Consider the following 22,986-nt stretch of genomic DNA (forward strand, 5'->3'; position numbering starts at 1 on the left):
AAATAGACACTGCTGCAGGAAGTATAAATTAATAAAATTAAGATTTTTTTAAAAAAAATATGCGTAGTTTCTATCCAAGAATTTCATCTCCATAAATTGATCCTTCAGATATATTTGTATGTGTGTGCAGAGAATGTGCCTACGGGATTATTCATTGCACCATTGTTTGTAATAGCAAAAGAAGGAAACTGCTCAAATATTCATTCATAAGGACTAGGTACATTTTCGTACATCCGTACAACGGAATATTAAATAGTCATTAAAAAGATGGAGGCACCTGGTAATGGACTGATAAGGAAGGACCTTCAGAATTTATTTAGTAGAAAAAAATGTGTGTAAAATTGGGTATATGGTAAACAGCACTTGTGTAAAATATGCATAGTTGCATATGTCATACTATATCTCATATAGTTTATGTAGGATAGACAAGGAACTATGAAGACTGGTTGCCCCTTTTGGGAGAGAAGAGGGGTGGGTGATGGATGGGGTGGGAAGGAACCTGATTTTTCACTGTATGCCAGCCTTTATGTACAAGTATAATCTGTTCCAAAGTATAACATGTAAAAAGACTAAAACCAAAAGAGAAAAGAATATAGCTTTTGTTTTCATTGCAGTTTACTATACATGCCATCCAAAGTGCATACTTTTCTGAGCACTTGAATACAGTGGTAGACAACTATAATTCTTAAGCTTAGATTTTATTTGTTTTTTGTGGTTTTTTGGTATGTTTGGTTTGCTACAGCTACTACTACTAAATCTTTCATTGCCTTATCAATTTTCATTATCCTCTCAAAGTGTGACATATTAATTATACAATTGTTAATCATACTGCCAGAATTTATTATATGTTTTTTTCAGCACTAAAATTTGAGATTTTTTTTTTTTCTTTTCTCAATGGGAAAGAAACAAATGAGAGAAATAATGCTTAACATTCAGATATACTTAAGGCTGACTTAAGTTTTTTTAACCATATTTTGAGTGGTTAACTTTACAGGCAGTCGTTTCTATAATTAAATCAAAATGAAAGCTAAACAGGAGAAATAAGGATGTAGCCAAATAAATATTTTCAATAAATATATATTACATGCCACTGGTTTCTAAATTAAGCTTATTCTAAGAAGTCAATCCTTTGTTTTTTTTTTTTTTATCACTAGAACATACTAAAAATTTATATGATGGAAATTTACCATGCTGCTCAGGCTCTCCTAGACATTTGGATTTTTAGCCAATTTATGTGTTTATTAATTTTCTTTTCTCTTTATTGTAAGGCAAGCGCATAATCCATGGATAAACACAGGTAGACAGTAAACCAACAAATTTCTCAATATGTTTTGTCTGGCAGAACATCTTGGGGTAATTACACATTTGGTTCAGAATTCGAAGGTTGTGGATGATACTGTTTAGCAAATTCACAGAATTTATATTTCTCAGTGACTTTTAAATATTAAATTAAGAACTTTTTCATCATCAACGGCTTAAGTAATTGTTTTCATCATTGCAAAATTTCAGAGCAGTATAAGGCATTTCTATATATTAACTTATGGTTTTTCCTGCTGTGCATGACAGGAAATTGAATAGACAGTGTGTTTCTTTGCTAGACTGACGCTGCATTCTTAGGATTATAATCTTCTAAATTATTTCCTTGCCAGTATTAACAGAACACTGACCTATTCAAAGGTTACTCTAGTAGGATAAATAAATTGAGTCTGAGATGGAGCTTTCCAAACAGTGGTATTTGAATAGTGAAGTATATAGCACCGTTGGTTTTAACAAAGGTAAACCAAAGGATAACTGTTGAAAAGGGTAGCTAGACTTGAAATTGGAGAAATAGTTATTTTCCAAAAGAGCCCCTAGGCCTAATGCAGACGCTGAGTTAAAAATAGTTGAGGGGCACCTGGTGGCTCAGTCAGTTGAGCGTCCAACTCTCGATGTTGGCTCAGATCATGATCGTAAGATCAAAACCCGTGTGGGGCTTGTGCTCATTGGGGAGTCTGCTTGGGATTCTCTTTCCCTCTCCCTCTGTCCCTCACCCCACAGACACACTCTCTCTCTCTCTCTCTCTCTCTATCAAATAAATCTTTAAAAAAAAATAGTTGAACTTAATGTTGATGTACCACATCAGTGTAGAGATTGGGGTAGAACCTTTGAATCTGGACTCCCTGTAAAATAACTGGTGAAAGAATTGTGGACTCGGGGAGCCTAAAGAGTCTTAGCTTTTTGGCTAATCTTCTTTCTTCAGAGATGAGGATATTAGGAAGAAATTTGATTTACATAAAGAATCAGGATTAGGACTCATGGCTTTTTATCTAAAATCCAGTATTCCCCCTCACAGGTGGGTACAGTTGAATGTGTTGGTACAGGATTTTACCTGTACTTTCTGCGACAGCTCCCTTTGAGGTCTGTCCCACAATTCTGGTAGAGGGTCTGAAAGAAGGCTTGCAGGCCATGAGTGAGGAGACTTAAAGCATAGTAGCTAGATCATCCCTGGTCTGGTCTTTTACAAGGTAAATGAAGCCAAGGCTTGAAGGGTTTTCACAGTAGCGTGACCTCATTAGTGTGTTTTTAAAAGATTACTCTGGCTGCAATATGCAGCACTTTGGGGAATCAGTAGCCACGGGGAGATCAGTTAAGAAAATCCTTACAGATGTCCAGCAGACACATGAAAAGATTCTCAGCTTCACTAATCATCAGGGAAATGCAAATCAAAACCGAGTGAAATATCACCTTACACATGTCAGAATGACTAAAATCAAAGAGACAAGTAACAAGTGTTGGTGAGGATGTGGAGAAAGAGGCATCCTCATACACTGTTGGTGGGAATGTAAATTGGTAGAGCTGCTATGGAAAACAGTATGGAGGTTCCTCAAACAATTAAAAATAGAAATACCATATGATCCAGTAATTCCACTACTGGGTATTTACCCAAAGAAAATGAAAACACTAGTTCAAAAAGATACATGCACCCCTATGTTTATTGCGGCATTATTTACAATAGTGAAGTCACAGAAGCAGCCTAAGTGTCCAACAATAGACGAACGGATAAGGAAGATGTTTATATATATATATTTATATATATGTTATATATATTTTATTTATATATAGGCATAAATGGAATATTACACATAAAAAGGATGTGATTCTTCCATTTGCAACAACTTGGATGGATCTAGAGGGTATTATGTTAAGTGAAATAAGTCAGATTGAGAAAAACATACCATATGATTTCACTCATATGTGGAATCTAAAAAAAACAAAGGAATAAATAAGCAAAAACCAGATCCAGAGCTATAAATACAGAGAACAAACTGAAAGTTGACAGAGGGGAGGATGGGGGTTGGGCAAAATGGGTGAAGGGGAGTGGGAGACACAGGCTTCTGGTTAGGGAATGAATAACTCATGGGAATAAAAGATACAGCATAGGGAATATAGTCAGTGATACTGCAGTAACGTGTGGTGAGCGCAGCATAAGGCACAGAGAGGTGGAATCACGAAGTTGCACACCTGAAAGTAATGTAACATTGTGTGTCAACTATACTCAAGTAAAAAAAAAAAAAATTTTTTTAAGGGAAAAAAAACAAGCCAAAATGGTGTCCTGGACTAGAGTGGTGTGGTGTAGACGAAGTGAGGGAGGGGGATAAAAGTGATATTTAAATACGAATTTTTAGAGATTGGAGCATTAAATCTAGCAATATTTGGTAAGCTTACTTTTATCTGACGTTACCTGCTATTGTTGCTCCCTTTCATGTACTCTTGTCATGTAATATAATATCTGAATGTAAGGGGGCTGGAGAGTCTTGGAGTAGTATATATGGTAAGCATCAATTGTGAGTTTGGGAATATGATCGGTAGGAGAAGAAAGGGATAAAGAAAGGGGGATAATCAGAAAGGGGAATGAAGCATGAGAGACTATGGACTCTGAGAAACAAACTGAGAGCTTCAGAGGGGAAGGGGGTAGGAGAATGGGATAGGCTGGTGATGGGTAGTAAGGAGGGCACATGTTGCATGGTGCCCTGGGTGTTATATGCAACTAATGAATCATGGAACTTTACATCAAAAACCAGGGATGTACTGTATGGTGACTAACATAATAAAAAATATGATTATAAAAAAAATCCACAGATGAGCGAAATCATAAAAAAAATTATGTGTAATGCATACAGTGTTCATATTTAAACATTACATAAACTGATTTAGGAACTAGGAGGATATTTAAGTTTTATAAGTAGGAACAATTTCAGATTACATGTGATTTTAAGTTTTTTTAAAGATTTATTTATCTATTTGAGAGAGAGAGAGCACGCAGGCGCTTGCCAGGAAAGGGGCAGAGGGAGAAAATCCTCAAGCAGACTGCCCGCTGAGCCTGAGCTCGGAGCCAGAGGTGGGGCTTGATCCCAGGACCCAGGAGATCACGACCTGAGCCAAAACCAAGAATTAGACATTCAATTGACTGAGCCACCCATGCGCCCCACGATTTTATAGTTTTTGATAAATGAGTGAATAAGATGACATTTACAACTTTTTATAGCACTTAAAAATGTTACCTTTTGGGGGTGCCTGGGTAGCGGTTGTTAAGCATCTGCCTTCAGCTTAGGGCGTGATCCCAGCGTTTTGGGATTGAACCCCGCATCAGGCTCCTCCGCTGAGAGCCTGCTTCTTCCTCTCCCACTCCCCCTGCTTGTGTTCCCTCTCTTGCTGGCTGTCTCTCTTTCAAATAAATAAATAAAATCTTTTAAAAAAAAAAAAAGTTACTTTTTGTAGTTTGAAGTCTTGACCATCTCTAGATTTACATATCTTTCTAAATTTGTTCAGGGATTAGAATTTGCAGCTCCTAATAGCAATTCTTATCACCTGCTTAGTCCTTTTTTTCTTTTTCTTCTGTGCAATTATCCAGCCCACCTTCCTGCTGCCTTCAGTGCCTGCACCATCCACTCTGCTCTCCTCCTCTCTCCCTACTTCATTAAGGTGCTGCTATCAGAGTGGCATGCCTTCCGCTGAGCCTGTCCACCATCTTAACTTCCCTTCATGCGTGCAAAAACATTTTTACTATATCTCCTTTTCTTGGCTAACTTCTTCATAAAATAACACAGGGAGAAAAATCCTCCATGTTTTTAACTTACACTCTTTTTGGTCTATGCCCTGCAAATTATTGTATGATTAAAAGTTATTTGTAGAGCAAAATTTCATTCTATTCATTCATTTATTCACTTGAAATATTGAGCATTTGCATGCTGTTCCATATTTAAGTTTGTTGTATAGCACTATTTAATTTAAATAATTTATGTGTGGTCTCTTGGTATGCTTTTAAAATTCACAGTGTTGCCAAGAACACAATGCATATTGAAAAATGCGATATTCAATATTGAGTTGTTAAATTTAGGGTTAGGTTTATAGGTGTGTGTTAGAAATTATCAGTTTGTATTCCTCCTTCCCATTTATAACAGGAATAAAGTCTGTCCATTTTAGCTTTTCTACAATAAGTAACAGCTTTAAATCATACTTTAAAACTTTAAAGGCAGCAACAACAAAATAACTCAGTACAGCCTATAAATAATAGCAGCTCTTTTCTTGATTATTGAGACATTTATAAATGGTAATTTTGTCTCATCAAATATTCTTTTGTTTTTGCAGCACCAAGGCACTTATTTTAGATTCTGAAGCTTTATAAGGACATGTTATTTGGAGAGTAATTGATGCCAACTTTATTGAAAACACCTATTTTGTTTTACTAAGATAATACTTCTTTGACGGAGATGCAGGATTACAGTGACCTGGTTGATTCCAGTACACCACTCCTTACAAAGGAGAAGGAGAAATGGAAATTTTGGAGGACATGGGGTTTGCATTTCATAGTCTACTTTAAAAGGACGCACTGTCTTCATTTTCATGATATTTTCGGTACAGTTGACTTCTGAAATGCAAATGTAAAATGAGATTAAGAATTTGAAATGGGAATATATGATGGGAAAATACAGAAGCTGTTTCTTTTTCATCTGTTAATGATTAGAGTTTTGTCACCTCAAAGTTGCACACAACATTTGATTATTCAAATCAAATAACTGTGCTGCTTAACTTCCATCCTTTCATCCTGGTCCCTGCTTTGCCAGGAGATAGATCTCTTTGCCATTTGTTTCAAGCATTAAAGAAAATGCTAGATGAGGTTTTTAACTGCTCTCTCTCTACCTGCAATTTCACCTGTTACGGTGATTATCACACTACCATGTTAGAATGAGCTGCGTCGCTCTTTCTCCCGGCAGCCCATCTCCTGTACGCTGGATTCATCCTCTTCTGTCTCACTTGGGACTCCCAGTCTACCAACCCCTTCTCGTCATGTCCTCACCATATCCTTGGGTAAGCCCTTTAACATATTCAAGACTTTGAGTGCTATAAAATAAAAAGAGAAACTTTCTGACAGCCCTGCAGTTCTTTCTTTTCTCCTCTTTCCCTGTTTTCCTTCGCAGCCATACTTCTTGGATAATTGTCCCATACTTTTCTCTTTCCTTTTACAGTTTGAATACAATTCTCAGCATGATTCTGTTGTTCTTGATAAAGTCAACCAGAAACTCCAACTGGCTAAGTCCAATGATCTATTTTCAGTAGTCGTATTACCATTCATCTGAACATCTAACTCTGTAAATCATTCCTTCTCAAAACTCGTTCTTCTCTTGGCTTTCTTACTACTTCTCTTCCTGGTTGCCTTGCCAACTTGGACTGTCTTCCTTGTCTTACTCCTTGACTTCCTTTTTCTGCTTCGCTCATCCCTTGAATGTTGAGATTCCTAAGGTCCTGTGTTTGGTCCTCTTCTTCGTACTGCAGGGGCTGCTTGTATGTTCACACTTACTGTCATAACTTCATTCACCATTGATGTATGTGCTGCTTTCTCCCCTGACCCATATTCCCAGCACTCTGTTGGAAACTTACTAAGTACCAGGTGTTAGGAATCAGGAGACTGTTGAAATCATCCTCGTAAAAGATGATATTGAACTGAACTCAGGAGGGTCAGAGGGGATAGAGAAGTTAGGTGTTCACAAAATATAGTGAGGAGGTAGAATTTCAAGATCTTACATGTACATTCCTTTTTATCGAGAGAGTGGAAGTAAAGGAATGAATTTGAGGATTTAGGCTTGGTCATTTAGAGGTTTGTGGCTCCATCCATTAAAGATTCAGAGTATAAGGAAATGAGCAGGGCTTTCAAAGATGATGGTTGTATCTTTGAATGTGTAAACTTGGAATTATCTGTTGAACTTCAGTTGTTCATTTGACTTCTAGGAGTATAGAGTGCCAGGGAGAGATCTGGTATGGAAATCATGGACGTAGAAGGAACCCATCTATAGTGGACACTGAGGACACGAGAGAGGGTAGAGAGCACAGAATGTCACAGCTTATCATAAACACTGTCACATTCCCAGCCCTTCTCTGGCTGTTGTTTCTCATCTCCACACGTAACCTTTGTTGTCACTATGGCAAATTATTTGATGTTCTCTTAATGTGCCTTGTTTTTTCTTTGTGTTACTACTCGTTGATCAGTGTCTGAGAACCCTCTGCTCATCTATGAATTCCCTTTTTTATCTCCAAAATTTGGCTCAAGTAATATCTCCTCCAGGAAGCAGTAATTAGGCTTAAATATTTCTCTCTTTCTGCTCCCACAGTGCCTTAGAATAGCACTTAGGACATCTTTCTGTGACTTACACATATGGCTCATTCCCACTAGACTGTGTTTTCTACTGGCTTAAAATTGTGGTAGCAAGTTTAGGAGCCAAATTTGCTTATTTCTTAGGGTAATATAATTTTTGGTAGGATGTTTTGTAATTATATGGCTCATAAAGTATAATAAAAATAACTTAAAAATTAATGCTTGGCCACCTTAATATTTAAACGTGACTTTTTAAAGGTCCACTAAGAAAATGTTTCTGAGTTCTTGATTAGGCTCTGAGTTCTTGATTAGGCTCAGAGAAAAGAAACAGTAAATTTCAAAAACCTGTAATTTCCTCCATGCTTCTTGTCTTATTTTTATAGCATAATACAGAGAAATGATTGCTTTATACTTTACCACTAGATGGCTGAATTACATTGCTTTTGGAAAAGAAGTAAAATCTTAATCATTTGAAGTAGGCTGCTAGATAACATTTAATCAAATGTCTGATATATAAATATACCTATGTACTTAAACCTTCACACACACATACATACATATGCACACACATAAGTAACTTACTCTGAATAGTCAGGTTAATTGGAATTAAGAATTGTTTCTTAAAAACTTAGAAAAATTATAACCTTGTGTGATTTCAGCTAGAATTTATAAGATGTACTTTGATGCGACGTATGAAAGATCGGCATATTTTAAAAACATATCCTTGCATGGAATATCGAGAAACATCAGTGCTTAAAGTTTCACAAACCCGTTGAGGGTGAATTTAGCTCTGTGAGAGTAGTATCTGTTGTCAGATGAGTACATTCGGTCTTTCTTTAAACACAGTGTTTCGTAGAGTTTCTGTTCAACTGGCATTCAAAAGGATAGAACAGGTAATACACTACTTCATTTAAATTTTAGGTGTAAGACATTTCCAATTTTTAAGTCCCTTAAATCAAGTCTTGGACATAGGGGCATCTTTTGGTCAAGATTCAGGAATGCTCTGTGAAGTTGAGCCGTATGACATTACCATTTTTGAATATCAAAAACTCAAACATCAGATGTCTCATGTAGTCCAACCTAATAACTTTCTTTTAGTAATTTTCATTTCTTACAGTTTATACAGTGACCTGAATAATTGCTATGATTTGGGGCTGATAAGCTTTGGTAAGCTAAAGGTTTGACCTTAAAAGGATGATTTCTTTATATTATCGGTAGGATTTTGTGGAAGGTACATACACAGAAATGCAGTTTGGCAAAATGACGTTCGGTTTAATAATAGGCCTTATAGAATGCCACAAGATTTTCCAAGTACCATTTCAGTGTAAAGGTACATGTATTGTATTCAGAAAGTGCAAGAAAGTGCAGGGTGCGGGGTGCCTGGGTGACTCAGTCATTAAGCGTCTGCCTTCGGCTCGGGTCATGATCCCAGGGTCCTGGGATCGAGCACATAGGGCTTCTTGCTCCATTGGGAGCCTGCTTCTCCCTCTCCCACTCCCCCTGCTTGTGTTCCCTCACTCGCTGTGTCTCTCTCTGTCAGATAAATAAAATCTTTAAAAAAAAAAGAAAAAGAAAAAAGAAAGTGCAGGGTGCATCTTTGAAAATAGGACATAGTGTCTAAAGGGAATGTTCCTAGGGTTATTTTGGTTATGTACTAGTTGAAGTGATTGACCAAAAAAATGTTAAAATGTGGGTCTTAGGGGCGCCTGAGTGGCTCAGTCGATTAAATGTCTGACTTCAGTTCAGGTCTGATCTCAGGGTCCTGGAATGAGCCCAGCAGGGTCAGGTCCAGCTCCACGCTCAGTGGGGAGTCTGCTTGTCCTTCTACCTCTGCCCTTCCTCCGCTCATGTGCACTCTCTCTCTCCCAATAAATAAATAAAATCTTTTTTTAAAAATGTGGGTCTCAAATCAACATTGCTTTGTAATGTATCTTTTCACCTTGGAATACAATTAACATAATAGTCTACTGATTTTATTTTGGGTTACCTGGTGGTAATGTTAACATTTAACTACAGTGTGAAATTTTTAAACTGTTTATAAACACATTTAACATTGTAACAAAACAGCAAAATACCTGAAGTGATATTTTTGGCTAGGTGAAGATGTGCTGTCAGTGAGGCCTTGATCTCTCTGTCCGTTCCTATATCCTAACACTGTCCATGGTAGTCCACTTTTTTCTTGGGCAGGCATGGTTTTGACATTTTTTCCCTGAACTCTGACAACAGATTAACCCAAACATGGTGTACTCTTTGCTACAGGTGATCATGCTAGTGTTTTGGAACTTTTATGTCAGCCTTATTTTAAGTCTTCCAGCAACATGTTGGTTTAAAAATACATAAAACCTTGTATTTACTCTTTTAAAAAATGCCGGAACAGTGAGGTAGTGTTAAAATAGTTTGAAAGTACTGTTCGTGTTGTTTATGTGGTAAACTTACAGGTTAATTTAATTATGAAAGGGAGAGGTCCTCTCTGAGAAACATTTGGGTGTTTTTGATGAAATTAAGCAATTCCTTGTTTGTCCTGTTTTATTTCACCCATCAAACTAAAAACAAAGCAATGCTTGACTGTTTTTGCTTCAGGGGTAAGAATTAGATGATTCTTAGCAGAGGCAATTACATTTCTTGACTCGGCTGTCACGTCTTGGTGATGAAAAATAATGAATTGCTTTCAGAATAAAATATAACATTTTTTTTTTATGAGGTCAAAGTAGAAAACATTGTTCGGGATTTTTTTTTTAAAAAAACCTACCACCACATTGTCTTTATCTGTTTTGTTTTTACTTCCTGTGCAGATTTGAAGTCAGGCTGTTAGAAAGAACTCATTTTGACGGGAGTGTATAGACATTATACATGGCCGATTGAATACAGTATGGCATTGGAATAGTTCTCCCTTTGGATTAATGAAGGGTATAGAGATTTAACATGATTCTAGTGCTCGTAAGCATTGATAGAAAACATACAGTGATGATAGTTACACATTACACCATCTCCTAACTACTCCAAGGATCTGGGATAATCTGTTAAAGGATTACCAAGCTATGTATAGTACAGAGTAGGAAGGAAGAGGTCATGAAGAAGACACAGATGAAGGAAGGAAGGGAAATTACATTTGCTAATTGGGGATGTGTGGGGAGAACATGAGGAAGCCTTCCTGGAGGTCATGATAATTAAAGTTGCCTTCAAAGATGAATTTGATCAGGTAGAGACAGGAGAGAGAAGTCAGGTGGGATGACACTGCAGCTGTCCTTATCTTGCTTTTGTAATATTTGCTTTTAAAATTCACTGTATCTTAAATAAGAATTGTGTTTGAGAATTACATCAAAGGTATCTATGGGGGCGCCTGGGTGGCTCAGTCGGTTAAGCGTCTGCCTTCAGCTCAGCTCATGATCCCAGGGTCCCGGGATCGAGTCCCGCATCGAACTTCTTGCTCAGCGGTGAGCCTTCTTCTCCCTCTGCCTGCTGTTCCCCTGCTTTCTCTCTCTCTCTCTCTGTCTCTTTCTCTCTGTGTCAAATAAAAATTTTAAAAATCTGGAAAAAAAAGATATCTATGGATATGAAGACAATATAGCTCAGATGACAATCACTCTGGCTTCCAGTCCTCTCCCCCTCCTTTGCTCCCCCACCACATTCCATCACAGCACAATGCTTGCCACTGTCCCTGTGCTCTTCTCAAGGCTTCGGTCCCTGCACCCAGCTCCTGGCCCATGGAGAGCCACGTACTCCCTGGAAGAAGGCTTGCTGCCTCTTTTCTCATGACAGCTTGTTCATTCTGTTTTGTTTTTCTTTTCTCTTTGCCAAAGCGTGCTCATTCCATAACACCACCTCCCCTCTACCGAAAAGACAGGGAAGGGAGGAGATTAAGCTTTGGGCTGCACATTACCTGGATTGTTTGGGGTGGGAATGGGGAAAACAAAACTAACCTTTACTTAAAGGTATCTCAGATATTTGCCCCTTTTCCCTCTGTCTCATGTTTTCTTGATTCATGAGGTCTAAGAATGAGGACCCCCCCCATCTTTTGAATTAATTGCAGTGCTCTAAGCCTCTGTAACAATGTCAGATTGTGCAGGACCACCCTGTTGTTAGTGGAATCCTAGACAGCTAACTTCTAGTGGGCTTCCACACTCATTTCATTCCTTCCTGCTACCTTAGAAGCTCAGACAGTAGGAAATGAACCGTGGGGACAGGTTCAAAGGATTGAAACTACATTGACAAAGCTGTCCGCCAAAAGCCAGTGTCAGAGTCTTAAACAAAATATTTTTCTTGTAATTCAAAAAATATTGACATGAATTGCTGAAGATATTTGAGTCCCAAGGGAGATCAAGTACATGTGAAATTGCATTTTTTCTACGTTATGCTTTTTCAATAGACTGTAACGAAAAAGCATATGAAACTACAAGTGAAGGTGCCTCCACATCTCCCCAAATTTGGGCCCGTTTTTTGGCAAAGCAGAACAGTCAGACTGAATTAGATCAGTGAGCTGATGAAGAGGAGCGGAGAAGCAGCTGGCAGGTTTCTGTTCACAGGCTTTCCAGAGGGAGCGCAGAAACTCAGGGTGAAGACCTGACCCCCACCTGTGGAGGCTTCTTCTGAAAGCCACGGGGCCCTGGATTTGTTCATCTTTTAGACTACTAACAGAATTCTTTTTTTTTTTTTTTTAAGATTTTATATATTTATTTGACAGAGAGAGAGACAGCCAGCGAGAGAGGGAACACAGCAGGGGGAGTGGGAGAGGAAGAAGCAGGCTCCCAGTGGAGGAGCCGGATGTGGGGCTCGATCCCAGGACCCTGGGATCACGCCCTGAGCCGAAGGCAGTTGCTTAACTACTGCACCACCCAGGCGCCCCTACCAACAGCATTCTTAACACACAAAAGCAAAATGCCTCACAGACATTACAAGAACATAAAGAAAAACAAAAAGCACATATTTCTATTATACCTTTTTATACTTTTCTTTCTGGTCATTCCTCTCCATCTTCTATTTGACACTTAACCCTTCTTAGAAAAAGCGTCACACTGGCAGCTTGAGCTCGGAAGGCACTTCCTCTGAACTTGCAAGGACTTTCGAGTTTCTTTTGCTCGCTGTACTGAGTGCACAGTGCCCCACTGCAGTTCTTACTATGGAGTAACTCCCCCTAACGGTACCGATTCTTCTCTTTTTGGGAGGTATTTATTGCATTTTACAAAAGTGAGTGCGGGTCTGGGACTGCTTTTAAAGAGGACACCTCACACGAAGAGACATGAAATTTCAAACACCAGTTTTGGTGCGTCTCCGTGGATGCTTTCCTCCTGCTGAAATGCCCTCTCCCAGCATCTCTTCACACCGAGGGGAAAAAATCCTGTCGTTCGTAAAGGATTCACTTTTTAATTTAACCATTGCTTAAAATGAAGACAAAAAGTTACAATCCTGTGAGACACAGAAAAAAGGCATCCTGTTTTCTGTAAGTACATTTTATTATCTCTTCTGAGAGATAGCGGAAACAGTCACAGCCAGTGTCCATGCCCTGTTTTGCATTTAATTACATTATCCGCCACAGCAACCTACTGTCACACGTTTGCATTTCTCCTACCTGTATTTGCTGATAAGGTCCCTAAGTGCTTGTTCTTGGCTGCTCTTTCAAAGTCACTACTTTGTCATCCCGGGTTTTCTTCAGTTACACACAGGCAGGAGTTCATAGATGGTGCCAGTAGGAATTCCAGGAAGGGTAAAACCAATCCACTCCTTCCAGAGCCGTTTTGGGGTTGTTTTTGAACTTTGTACTTTTTATACAAAGCTCTGCTGGATCATATGCTGGCTACTGAATGATGGTCTGCCTTCTGATTCATTTCCAGGAGAGAATAAATTTCTGTTGTTTTCCAGCCGTTAGTGACTTTTTGAGACGTGGATGGGAATTGGGGAATTTGTGTTAATGCAAGAATGGAATGACACCTTGGCATGAACATTTGCACTGGGATGGCTCAGAAAACCAATCCTTCAGTAGTTTTAATTAATAAACCTAACTGATGTGTGCATTTTAGAAGGAAAATTACTTTGCGTCTGTCTCCCTACTAACCAGTAACATGAGGAAGTTAACACAGGAGACTGGCTTCTTAATGTCCTTCTTTTGGGATCAGTGATATTTTAAAAAATATACAATGTATTTTTTGATATTTATTCTTACTCCTTTTTAAAATTGACTCAGCTGCGTGTTTATTCTTATCGAAAGCCAGAGAAACTTAACCTTCTTTTTCTATAAAGACAAAAGAGAGACTTAATACCAAATCTTCAGTCCTATTCCCTTTTTTGTTCACATCCTTTTTCCTAATTATCCAGATTTGACAATTTACACAAATATGACTGTTCATTTTTTTTTGCCCACTTCTTTGTTCTTTATTGCCCCCAAGTCAAGATGTACTGTGAATTATAGACTGTCCTAATTGTTGGAGACCCTTTCTCAGCATCATGACTATGTCAGATTTTCTTGACATCATGTAAATAATTTACCCACTTACTGAATCTTTGTGCTGTAGCTATGACTGATATTTTTTGTTATGTTCCCGAGGGCCACACAACACTGATGACCTTTTCTACATGCTGATAAATGGAAAAACTTTTCCCCCCCGAGAAAGAGCATGAGTTGGGGGGGGGGGTGGACAGAAAAAGAGAACAAATCTTAAGCAGGCTCCATGCCCAGCATGGAGCCCGACACAGGGCTCAGTCCTACAACCCTGAGATCATGACCTGAGCTGAAATCAAGAGTCAGACACCCAACCGAGTCACCCAGGTGCCTCTGGAAAAACCTCTTAAAACCAAGTCGACGATATATTTGGAAAGTAGTTCTGTTATAGTCTACATCTATGGGAAACTTATAAATTTCCAAAGGGATCTCCTTTCATGTTATACTTGGTTGTCACTTAAATCTATGTAAGGGAAGAACATGATGCCAGGAAGTCAATTTCATTATGGTTGTTTCTATTTAAAGAGGAGAGGGCTGAAATTGTTACATATTCCAGGTCTAACTTTGAAATGAGAATAATTTTTTCTCATTGGAAATTGAGCTGATAGAAGTGTCTTGCTTTTCTTGTCTTTCTGAATTTTGTTCAGTAAGTAAATTATTTGGGGGGGGCCTACTATGTGCAGAGGTAGCTGTGTGCTAGGCATGCGATAGGCGTTATAAAGATGGTTAAGACATAGTTCTTGTCCTCAAGAAAATGAAATCACAGATGATTTAGAGTATTTGATGACTTTAGAAAGATCTTTATAGGCTTTTATCACAACGATCTGTGTACCTGTGATAAAATGCATCCTTTGTATAAGTGATATACCTTATACTTCAAAAGCATTTGTAAAATTAGTTCAGAGAACAATACTAAGGCAAATAAAAATAAAGATTTGTGACATTGACTAATTGCACTGATTTCATTTGATGAAATTCAAACATTTTAGATTTATGAATGTTGTTTCATTCTTAATATTTCTACCTCCCATTGGTTTCTAAATTGATTTGAATTGTTTGTAAACAATATTTGTCCTCAGTGTCCCTTTCTTAGAAGGGACAATAACTGTGGCCGTCTTTGAGTAATTACCTTGCATAACTCCCAAGTTGTAATGAGTAGGTATGATCATTTAGCTCAACTGAAATGTAAAATAACTTACCCTGTGTATTTGGTGTTTGTTTTCTGAAAATGTTTTTATTTCTCCTTCTATGCTTGAAGGATATTTTCTCTAGGGTTAGAAGTCTAGGTTAGTGGTGGTTTGCCACCAGATCTTCTGCTTTCTGTTGTTTTGTATTGGGAAGTCAGTTGTCAGATTGTCTTTTAAAGGGTAATCTGTTTTGTTCAGACCACTAAGAAAAATTTCTCTGTTTTCGGTTTTTAGCCTTTTGTTATGATCCTTTGTATAGTTTTCTTCTTCTTTATCCTCCTTGGGATTTGCAAGACTTCTGAAATGTGTGTTTAATATCATTGGTTGGTTTGGGGAAATTCTGAATCTTTATCACCAAAAATATTGCTTCAGCTCTTTTTCTTTCTTCTCTCTGGAATTTCACTTGCAGATAGATGTTTTAGAAGGTATTTTTACTGATGCTTTATATCTCTTACCTTTTCTTAAATATTTTCTCTTCTGTTGTTTGTCAGTTTTGTTCTGATCTGTCTTCTGACCTCTTTTCTAATTCTCTCTTTGTGTCTAATCTGCATATCCATTTAAACTTTAATTTTGGTTACTGTATTTTTCAGCTCTAGAATTCCATTTTGTTCCTTTACTATTTTACAGTTCCCTGACAAATCTCAATTTTTATGTTGTAGTTCCTTGCATTTATTATGCATGTTTTTTTAAGTCCATCTCCTTATACCATAGGATGCCCTCTGGATCTGGTTTTACCATCTGTTTTTCTGTGCTTTTTGCGGGGGGGGGGGGTCTTGTGTTTTCATGTTATATTGTCTCTGTGTATTTGATAATTTTTTATTAATAGCAGCTATCTTTTAACAGTTATAGAAGAAATTTGTGGACTATGATGGTGATGTTAACCTTCTAGAGAGAATTTACCTTTGCTTCTGGCAAGCAGCTAAGGCATTAGCAATCCTGCAATACTTTTAATTCATTTTTCAAAGATTGAGATGATTTGAAGTTGTGCTTCAGATCGTTGAGAACTGTATCATGTCTGGTTCATACTTACTCGTATAGTGTAGTCCTTTGGGTTAGCACACAAATTGTGGAGGGTTTATTAGCCTCCAGCCTACCTGGGGAGGCATTCGACTCTTTTTTTGTGCCCCAGGCTTCTTGAGGCTTCTTAGACTTTCCTTCACCTCTTTTGGAATCAGCGTTGCCCCTGATTCCAAGAAGAGGTCCCAGGTTTCAGTCTCACCTCTCTGGGTTTGTGCCTTCCTCATCTTGTCTCCTTAAATCTTCATTGACTTTTTGGCTCTCCAGTGCTTTTAAGCATATATTTTTTTTAACTTTGTCCAGTTTTTCTAGTTATGGGGCTTGATCCCACAACCCTGAGATCATGATCTGAGCCAAAATCAAGAGTTGAATGCTTAACCACATGAGCCACCCAGGCGTCCCCCTCTAGTTATCCTTCTGATTCAAATTACAAAGTCCTCCAAGACCAGAAGAAAAACCTAGGGCTAAGAGAAGGATAGCCCAACATTGTGAATTCCTTCAGGCAGAAGGGGAATTGAGAAGAAGGTCAGATAAAGGAAGGAGAAAACTAAAACAACGAAAATAGGGGAGAATCGTGTCCTGGGGCTAAAGAAAAAAAGCAGTGACCTGTTGAGCTCTCAGGTAATGTGAGGGCGGTTAGTTGGCCACTCTATTAGCAATACAGAGGCCACAGCTGACATTGTCCATGGCAGATTCCTTTTCTCTTCAGTGAGAAGACTAGTTTGAAAGAAGAATGGGAAGTGAGGAAGTGGATATGATTAGTGTAGACAACTCTATTGGGTTTTGCTGTGGAAACCCAACCCTATTGGGTTTTGCTAGAGGGATGTGGAATCAAAGGAGGTAACTTCCTGCTCCCCCCCCCCATGATTGGGGGTGTGATCTGAATGAGAAGAAGAAAATAATGGTATACATGTATGTACTTTTTTTTTTTTTTAATTAAAAGAGAGGGTCCCTAGAACACAGGCTTAAGTTAAACCGAGTGCGAATTTCATCCTGCCACTTAATTGGTGTGTTTGGGGCCAAATTACCTAGCCGCCATTCTCTGATAGAAATAATTCCTATTCCTACAGTTGTTATGAATACAAACTTAAATACAAAATGTATATAAAGTGCCTGATTCACAGTAAGTAATAAATCCACTGCAGTTACTGATTTTGTTGTGCCTTTAAGTTCTGAGAGTCTATGTTCAGAAATAGGTAAGAACTATTTATTTGCTTATTTTTCTTCCTTTTTTTTTTAAAAAAAAAAGATTTTATTTATTTATTTGACAGAGATAGACACAGCCAGCGAGAGAGGGAACACAAGCAGGGGGATTAGGAGAGGAAGAAGCAGGCTCATAGCGGAGGAGCCTGATGTGGGGCTCGATCCCACAACGCCGGGATCACGCCCTGAGCCGAAGGCAGACGCTTAACCGCTGTGCCACCCAGGCGCCCCTATTTGCTTATTTTTTTGAAGAACTCTGTGTGCATAGAGTTCTGTTTATTAGCAGTAGCTAAGCCCTGCTGTTGCTGGGCCTCACGTCCCCAAAATCCAGCTTTACCAAGCTGCTTGCTTGTCGTTTTCCAATGTACTTACAATCGGTCCTACTTCAGCTGATCAACCTGGAAGACCTTGCTCTCCTCCCTTCCCACCCCCCCCATTATCTTCGAAGGCCAGCTTGTCTTTCAGACTCCCAACTCAAGGATCACCCCTCCCCAGAGACCTTTCCTGACACCTCTGCTTCCCACGTAATTCTGTGGTTGGCCCCTGCCTTTCCTCCTCTGTGGCCTCATTTTAGCCTTTTACTACCTACCACTCTTCTTTCTCCTTGGTTCGCAGAGCTGTCGGTCTCTACTGGCCTGTAATATCCTTAAAGTAGAAAACATTTATCTTTGGCTGTTACCCCCAACGAGATACGTGACCCATAGTAGGTGTTCACTAAGCTGTTGTTGAAGAAATTAATACATGTGTGAATGAACGGTTAATATAATCATCACCACTGTTACAGCTTTGCATATTTTAATGCTTCAGTCACTTTATTTATTAATTACTTGCCAAAATTATTATTTTACAAAGAATACAATCATAAAATCAAATAAATATGTGAGATTTGGGCTTGTTGGGTTTTTTCCCCCCTTCTGGCTTAGAAAAGCATTATTTTGTGAAAGAGGTTTGAAACAGAAATTGCAAATAGACACTGTTCCAAAAGGCCACTTACACTTAAGATATCAGAAATTTGGAGGGGCGCCTGGGTGGCACAGCGGTTAAGCGTCTGCCTTCGGCTCAGGGCGTGATCCCGGCGTTACGGGATCGAGCCACATCAGGCTCCTCTGCTGTGAGCCTGCTTCTTCCTCTCCCACTCCCCCTGCTTGTGTTCCCTCTCTCGGCTGGCTGTCTCTATCTCTGTCAAATAAATAAATAAAATCTTTAAAAAAAAAAAAAAGAAATTTGGAATATGCTCTCTAAAATAAGTCAAGCTTTGTAAGTGTTAGGGTGGTAAAGTTGATTATTAAAATAAGAATAATTGGATTTCAGATCTGTACTTACACAATGTTTGTTTAAATCATGATGTCACATAACCTGAGAGCTAGTTTCTGGGGATACTTGAAATATGGCAGTGATGAGGCAGGAAGCCCGCTTATTCCACCTTCGTTGTAGCTGAATGTTCCCATGGAGATCCCCTGTACCTCTTTGCTTTTCTCTGCTGTTTTCTATTCTATTTTGGATTGTAAAGATTATTCCAGAACTCTAAATTTTTAACTTTCCTCCTACAGTAGGAATAGTGGGGCTGTGCTGGGTAATTGGGATGCAATGAGGAGCCTTGCGACAACCATTTGTATGAATGTGTAATTTCTACGACTCGTGTTTCAGTGTTCAAGATGGGCTTAAAGAGTTGCCTTTAAATCCAGTTCCTATACCCAGGGAAGTCCAAGGATGAGAGGCTTCTGACTTACTTTGCATAGTGGGAAGGATTTTGTTGATGGATCGCCACCCAGATGAAGGTTCCAGTGTCTTAAGGAAGAAATTATGCTGTGGAGGGATGCCTGGGTGGTTCAGTTAGTTAAGTGTCTGCCTTCAGCTCAGGTCATGATCCCAGGGTCCTGGGATCGAGTCCTGCATCAGGCTCCCTGTTCAGCGGGGAGTCTGCTTCTCCCTCTGCCTGCTGCTCCCCCTACTTGTGCTCTCTCTCTCTGACAAATAAATAAAATCTTAAAAAGAAAGAGAGAAAGAAACAAACAAACAAATAATGTTGTGGAAAGATTGTGAAGAAGAAAGACAGCTAGGTTCTTGTCCTAACACTATCACTTTCATCCAAACTGTGTAGGAGTTTAAACAAACTTTGGGCTTCATTTTTTTCCATCTGTAAATCGAGGTGATTAAGCATTTCCTGACCTGGGTGGCTTAGTCATTAAGCGTCTGTCTTCGGCTCAGGTCATGATCCCAGGGTCTTGGGATCAAGCCCCACATCGGGCTCCCTGCTCAGTGAGCCTGCTTGTCCCTCTCCTCTGCTGCTCCCCCTGCTTGTGCTCTCTCTCTGTCAAATAAATAAAAATGAAATCTTAAAAAAAAAAAAAAAGACCTTTGTAAATTTGTGAACCCTTTTCTAAGTAATGATCCATGATTCCCTCATTGAAATTTTGAAAATTATTTTGTCATCTTTATATGGTATATGATGTGATCTAATATTATATATTAAATAGTATGTATTATATAAAGATTATATAAGGTTTGTTTTATTATAACCCTTATAGTTATAAAGAAAAATTTTCTGTTTTCCCTGTATAGCAGGTAATGTATTCTGTTTAATTACATTAAAAATTATAGAGAAAATTTTGAGTGTTTATTATGTTTCTTTATGTGTTAAGGCATCAAAAATCATCAAAAACTTTTCATGTCTGGATGTCTGGAATTCTTGGATTTTGACTGCTAGGAAAATCTGCTTTTATTCCTGTTTGGTTTCTAAAGAATAAAATAAGAGAGAATGTTTCAGGGTTCAATTTGCAAGTACTTTTCTACAATCTCTCACTGCAGATGTGGAAAACCACCTAGGATAAAATTATCCTTACATTGTTTCTTTTAACATTTTTTTCCCTGAAATACCAGATCCCTTGATTTGTTTCATAAGAAATTTGATCACATAAATGCAATTCACAGAAAAGTTCAAAATTTGTCATCCTTATGCTTCCTCTCTTCTTTCTGTAGTCCATCATCTGAATAAATTAAACACAATGTGCTGAATATAACTAAAAACACTATGTCAGTGTCAAAACTACAGCCCCTAGCAATGTCCATCTGAGTGATAACCTGACTATGTACCTGTCTAGCAGGCAGCTTCTTTTTTTTTTTTTTTTTTAAGATTTTATTTATTTATTTGACAGAGACAGCTAGAGAGGGAACACAAGCAGGGGCAGAGGGAGAGGGAGAAGCAGGCTCCCCGCCGAGCAGGGAGCCTGATGCAGGACTTGATCCCAGGACCCCGGGATCATGACCTGAGCCGAAGGCAGCTGCTCAACCGACTGAGCCACCCAGGCGCCCCTAGGAGGCAGCTTCTTGCCACACTTGAAATGCGAAATTTTGTTTTAAAAGGCTACCCAATTGGAATTTCTAACTAAGTTTAAAAATAGGCAGAAATTGGTACTTTTGCCTTTAGCAACCTGAAATCGAAATACCTGTACCTAGGCTTGTGGTCAGATGACCTAGAGAAATAATGAAAAACTGAAGGTGTCTCCTAGCTGCATGCTTTTTGGCCACCAGGAAAGAATATTCTACTGTTGTGGTATGAGGAGATGAACAATCTGTCCATGCAAGTTAGAGCAGTGAGCTTCACTCACGTGGAATGTTCCATCTGAGCAACGGTGGCAGAAAAGATGTGTGATGGCAAGTGCTCCTCAAAACTACACAAAGGTCAGAGAACCCCTTTGGCCTCCTCTTTTCCTAGACCTGTTACTTAAAAAAAAAAAAAATGTTTTTGTTGGTTTATAAACTTTTTGTTTCGGAATAATCCCTAGATTGACAGTAAGTGTTAAACTACAGAATTCTGGCATCTTTCCTTTACTATTTTAATAAAGTTATTTTGTTTTTTAGTGAAAACCATCTTGAATCTTTATCCAGATAACACTTGGACTGCTTCTAGTTCCCATACTTTTTTTTTTTTTTTGTATTTTGCTTTTCCTGTACTCTCTTTTGAAGGATGCAGTCACCAATTCTACCACCTGCTTCGCAGCCTGCTGGTAACATAGGACATGGTTAGTTCAATCTAACAGGATTATTAAGATTGTCGCTTATAACCTCCACAGAAGCCATATTAGAATAGCATAGCTTTCCTGTAGTTTCAAAATGCAGGTAAGAGAGTTATGTTTTGTAATAAACTGTTTTGATCTTTTCCTAACGGTCAGATTATTGCATGAGCACCATAATTATTTAGAAGAGAGAGAGAATGTTTCCATGAGCAAGATTATTTGTTTGTTTGAAAAGTTAATGAAGCAGTTATAGACTTTAGAAATTTAACTTTATGGAGATAGATTTTATACACAGTAAAACGTACACCAGTGTGGGCCCTCTTTCAGGTACCCTGAGCATTCCCCAATCTTATGAGTACCCAGGGGAGGCGTGAGGGAAGACCTTGCAGGTGAGTGCAGAGACCCCTTCGGTCAGGTGTTCTTAGCTACATCAGCCTGACATGCTGTCCCACATGTGGCCTGTGGCAGATTTTTGTAATTGTAGCCAGCGTCTTGCCAGCTTTGATTGCGGCTGGCCCTTGACCTCTAGCCCACTGCTACAGGGAAGCTAGGTCGTGCGTCCTCTCTACCCAGCCTCTAGTGATTCTTAAAATTCCCATGTGTGGGACAGTGATTTACCAGAGAGGATTGCCCTTCCAGATTTAAATCTGACAAGTGAGCCCACAGACATATCCAGAGTCAGTCTGGTTTCTTCTTGCCTGACAAACTGTTCTTCTCTGGGGGCTCGTTCTCCAATTTCAGCCAGGGGTCCAAGATACAAAAGTGACTGCTTCCTGTTTCATTCTTTCATATTTCTCTGTGTTCACAACTCTTAGATGGTGTTCACAGAAATGTGTCCTGTTGAGGTTCATCTGGGGATTTGTTGTGTTCTGGGCAAGAGTGAAGATTTCCCACATCCTTCCTCATCCAGACCAAAAGCGGAACTCACTTGTTCATTTTTTTGCTATCCCATATTCTGCCTAACTTTTTCTACTAAATAAAGATACTCATTTGCAGATTATGTGAATTCTTAGAAAATACCTACTTAGTGTTTATGGTGCAACATAAAATCAGTTTTCTTACTAAAATTGGGTAGAAACTCTCTAATGAGTGAGCAGCCTAGGATTTATAGTGTTTTCAGGAAGAGCGAGAATTTTACAGATTTAAGCACAGTAGGCTTAGTGAAAGGAGAGAATTTACTCCTTATTTGTGCTACTTTTTGCAGTTTCCCTGTTGTTTCTGCCTCCGTATTTTACTGATCATCAGTATCTCTCAGGACATAAGGAAAATTAATTGATTATACTGTACTTATTCTAAAATATTCTATTTTTAGATTTTGCTTACTTTATATTAAGCAGTATGTAAGAGGTACTTTTGTTTTTTTTAAAGGCAGACCCTCTTTTTTCTGGTCACTTTATTCTTAAGCTTTGGAAGTTGACAGAATCATAGCTTTATTTTCATCCTTCCTTGGATATTTTCTTAAGAACTACTTACAGGAAGATTATGCATATTAGAATCCTC

At 38.6% G+C, this 22,986-nt stretch overlaps 2 protein-coding genes across 3 annotated transcripts in view; one reads left to right on the forward strand and one right to left on the reverse strand.

The window, feature by feature from the left end:
• The window catches only part of COL10A1 (collagen type X alpha 1 chain), a 38,484-nt gene extending 25,250 nt beyond the window's left edge, over positions 1-13,234 (reverse strand). The window contains exon 1 of the mRNA XM_002928640.4: positions 13,197-13,234. The gene's annotated coding sequence lies outside the window, so the exon portion shown is untranslated. The remainder of the gene's footprint in view (positions 1-13,196) is intronic.
• Positions 1-22,986, forward strand: part of NT5DC1 (5'-nucleotidase domain containing 1) — a 145,171-nt gene that overhangs the window by 42,199 nt on the left and 79,986 nt on the right. The gene's annotated exons all lie outside the window — the stretch shown is intronic.

This window comes from Ailuropoda melanoleuca, chromosome 10 (assembly GCF_002007445.2).
Source record: "Ailuropoda melanoleuca isolate Jingjing chromosome 10, ASM200744v2, whole genome shotgun sequence".
NCBI classification, from domain to species: domain Eukaryota; kingdom Metazoa; phylum Chordata; class Mammalia; order Carnivora; family Ursidae; genus Ailuropoda; species Ailuropoda melanoleuca.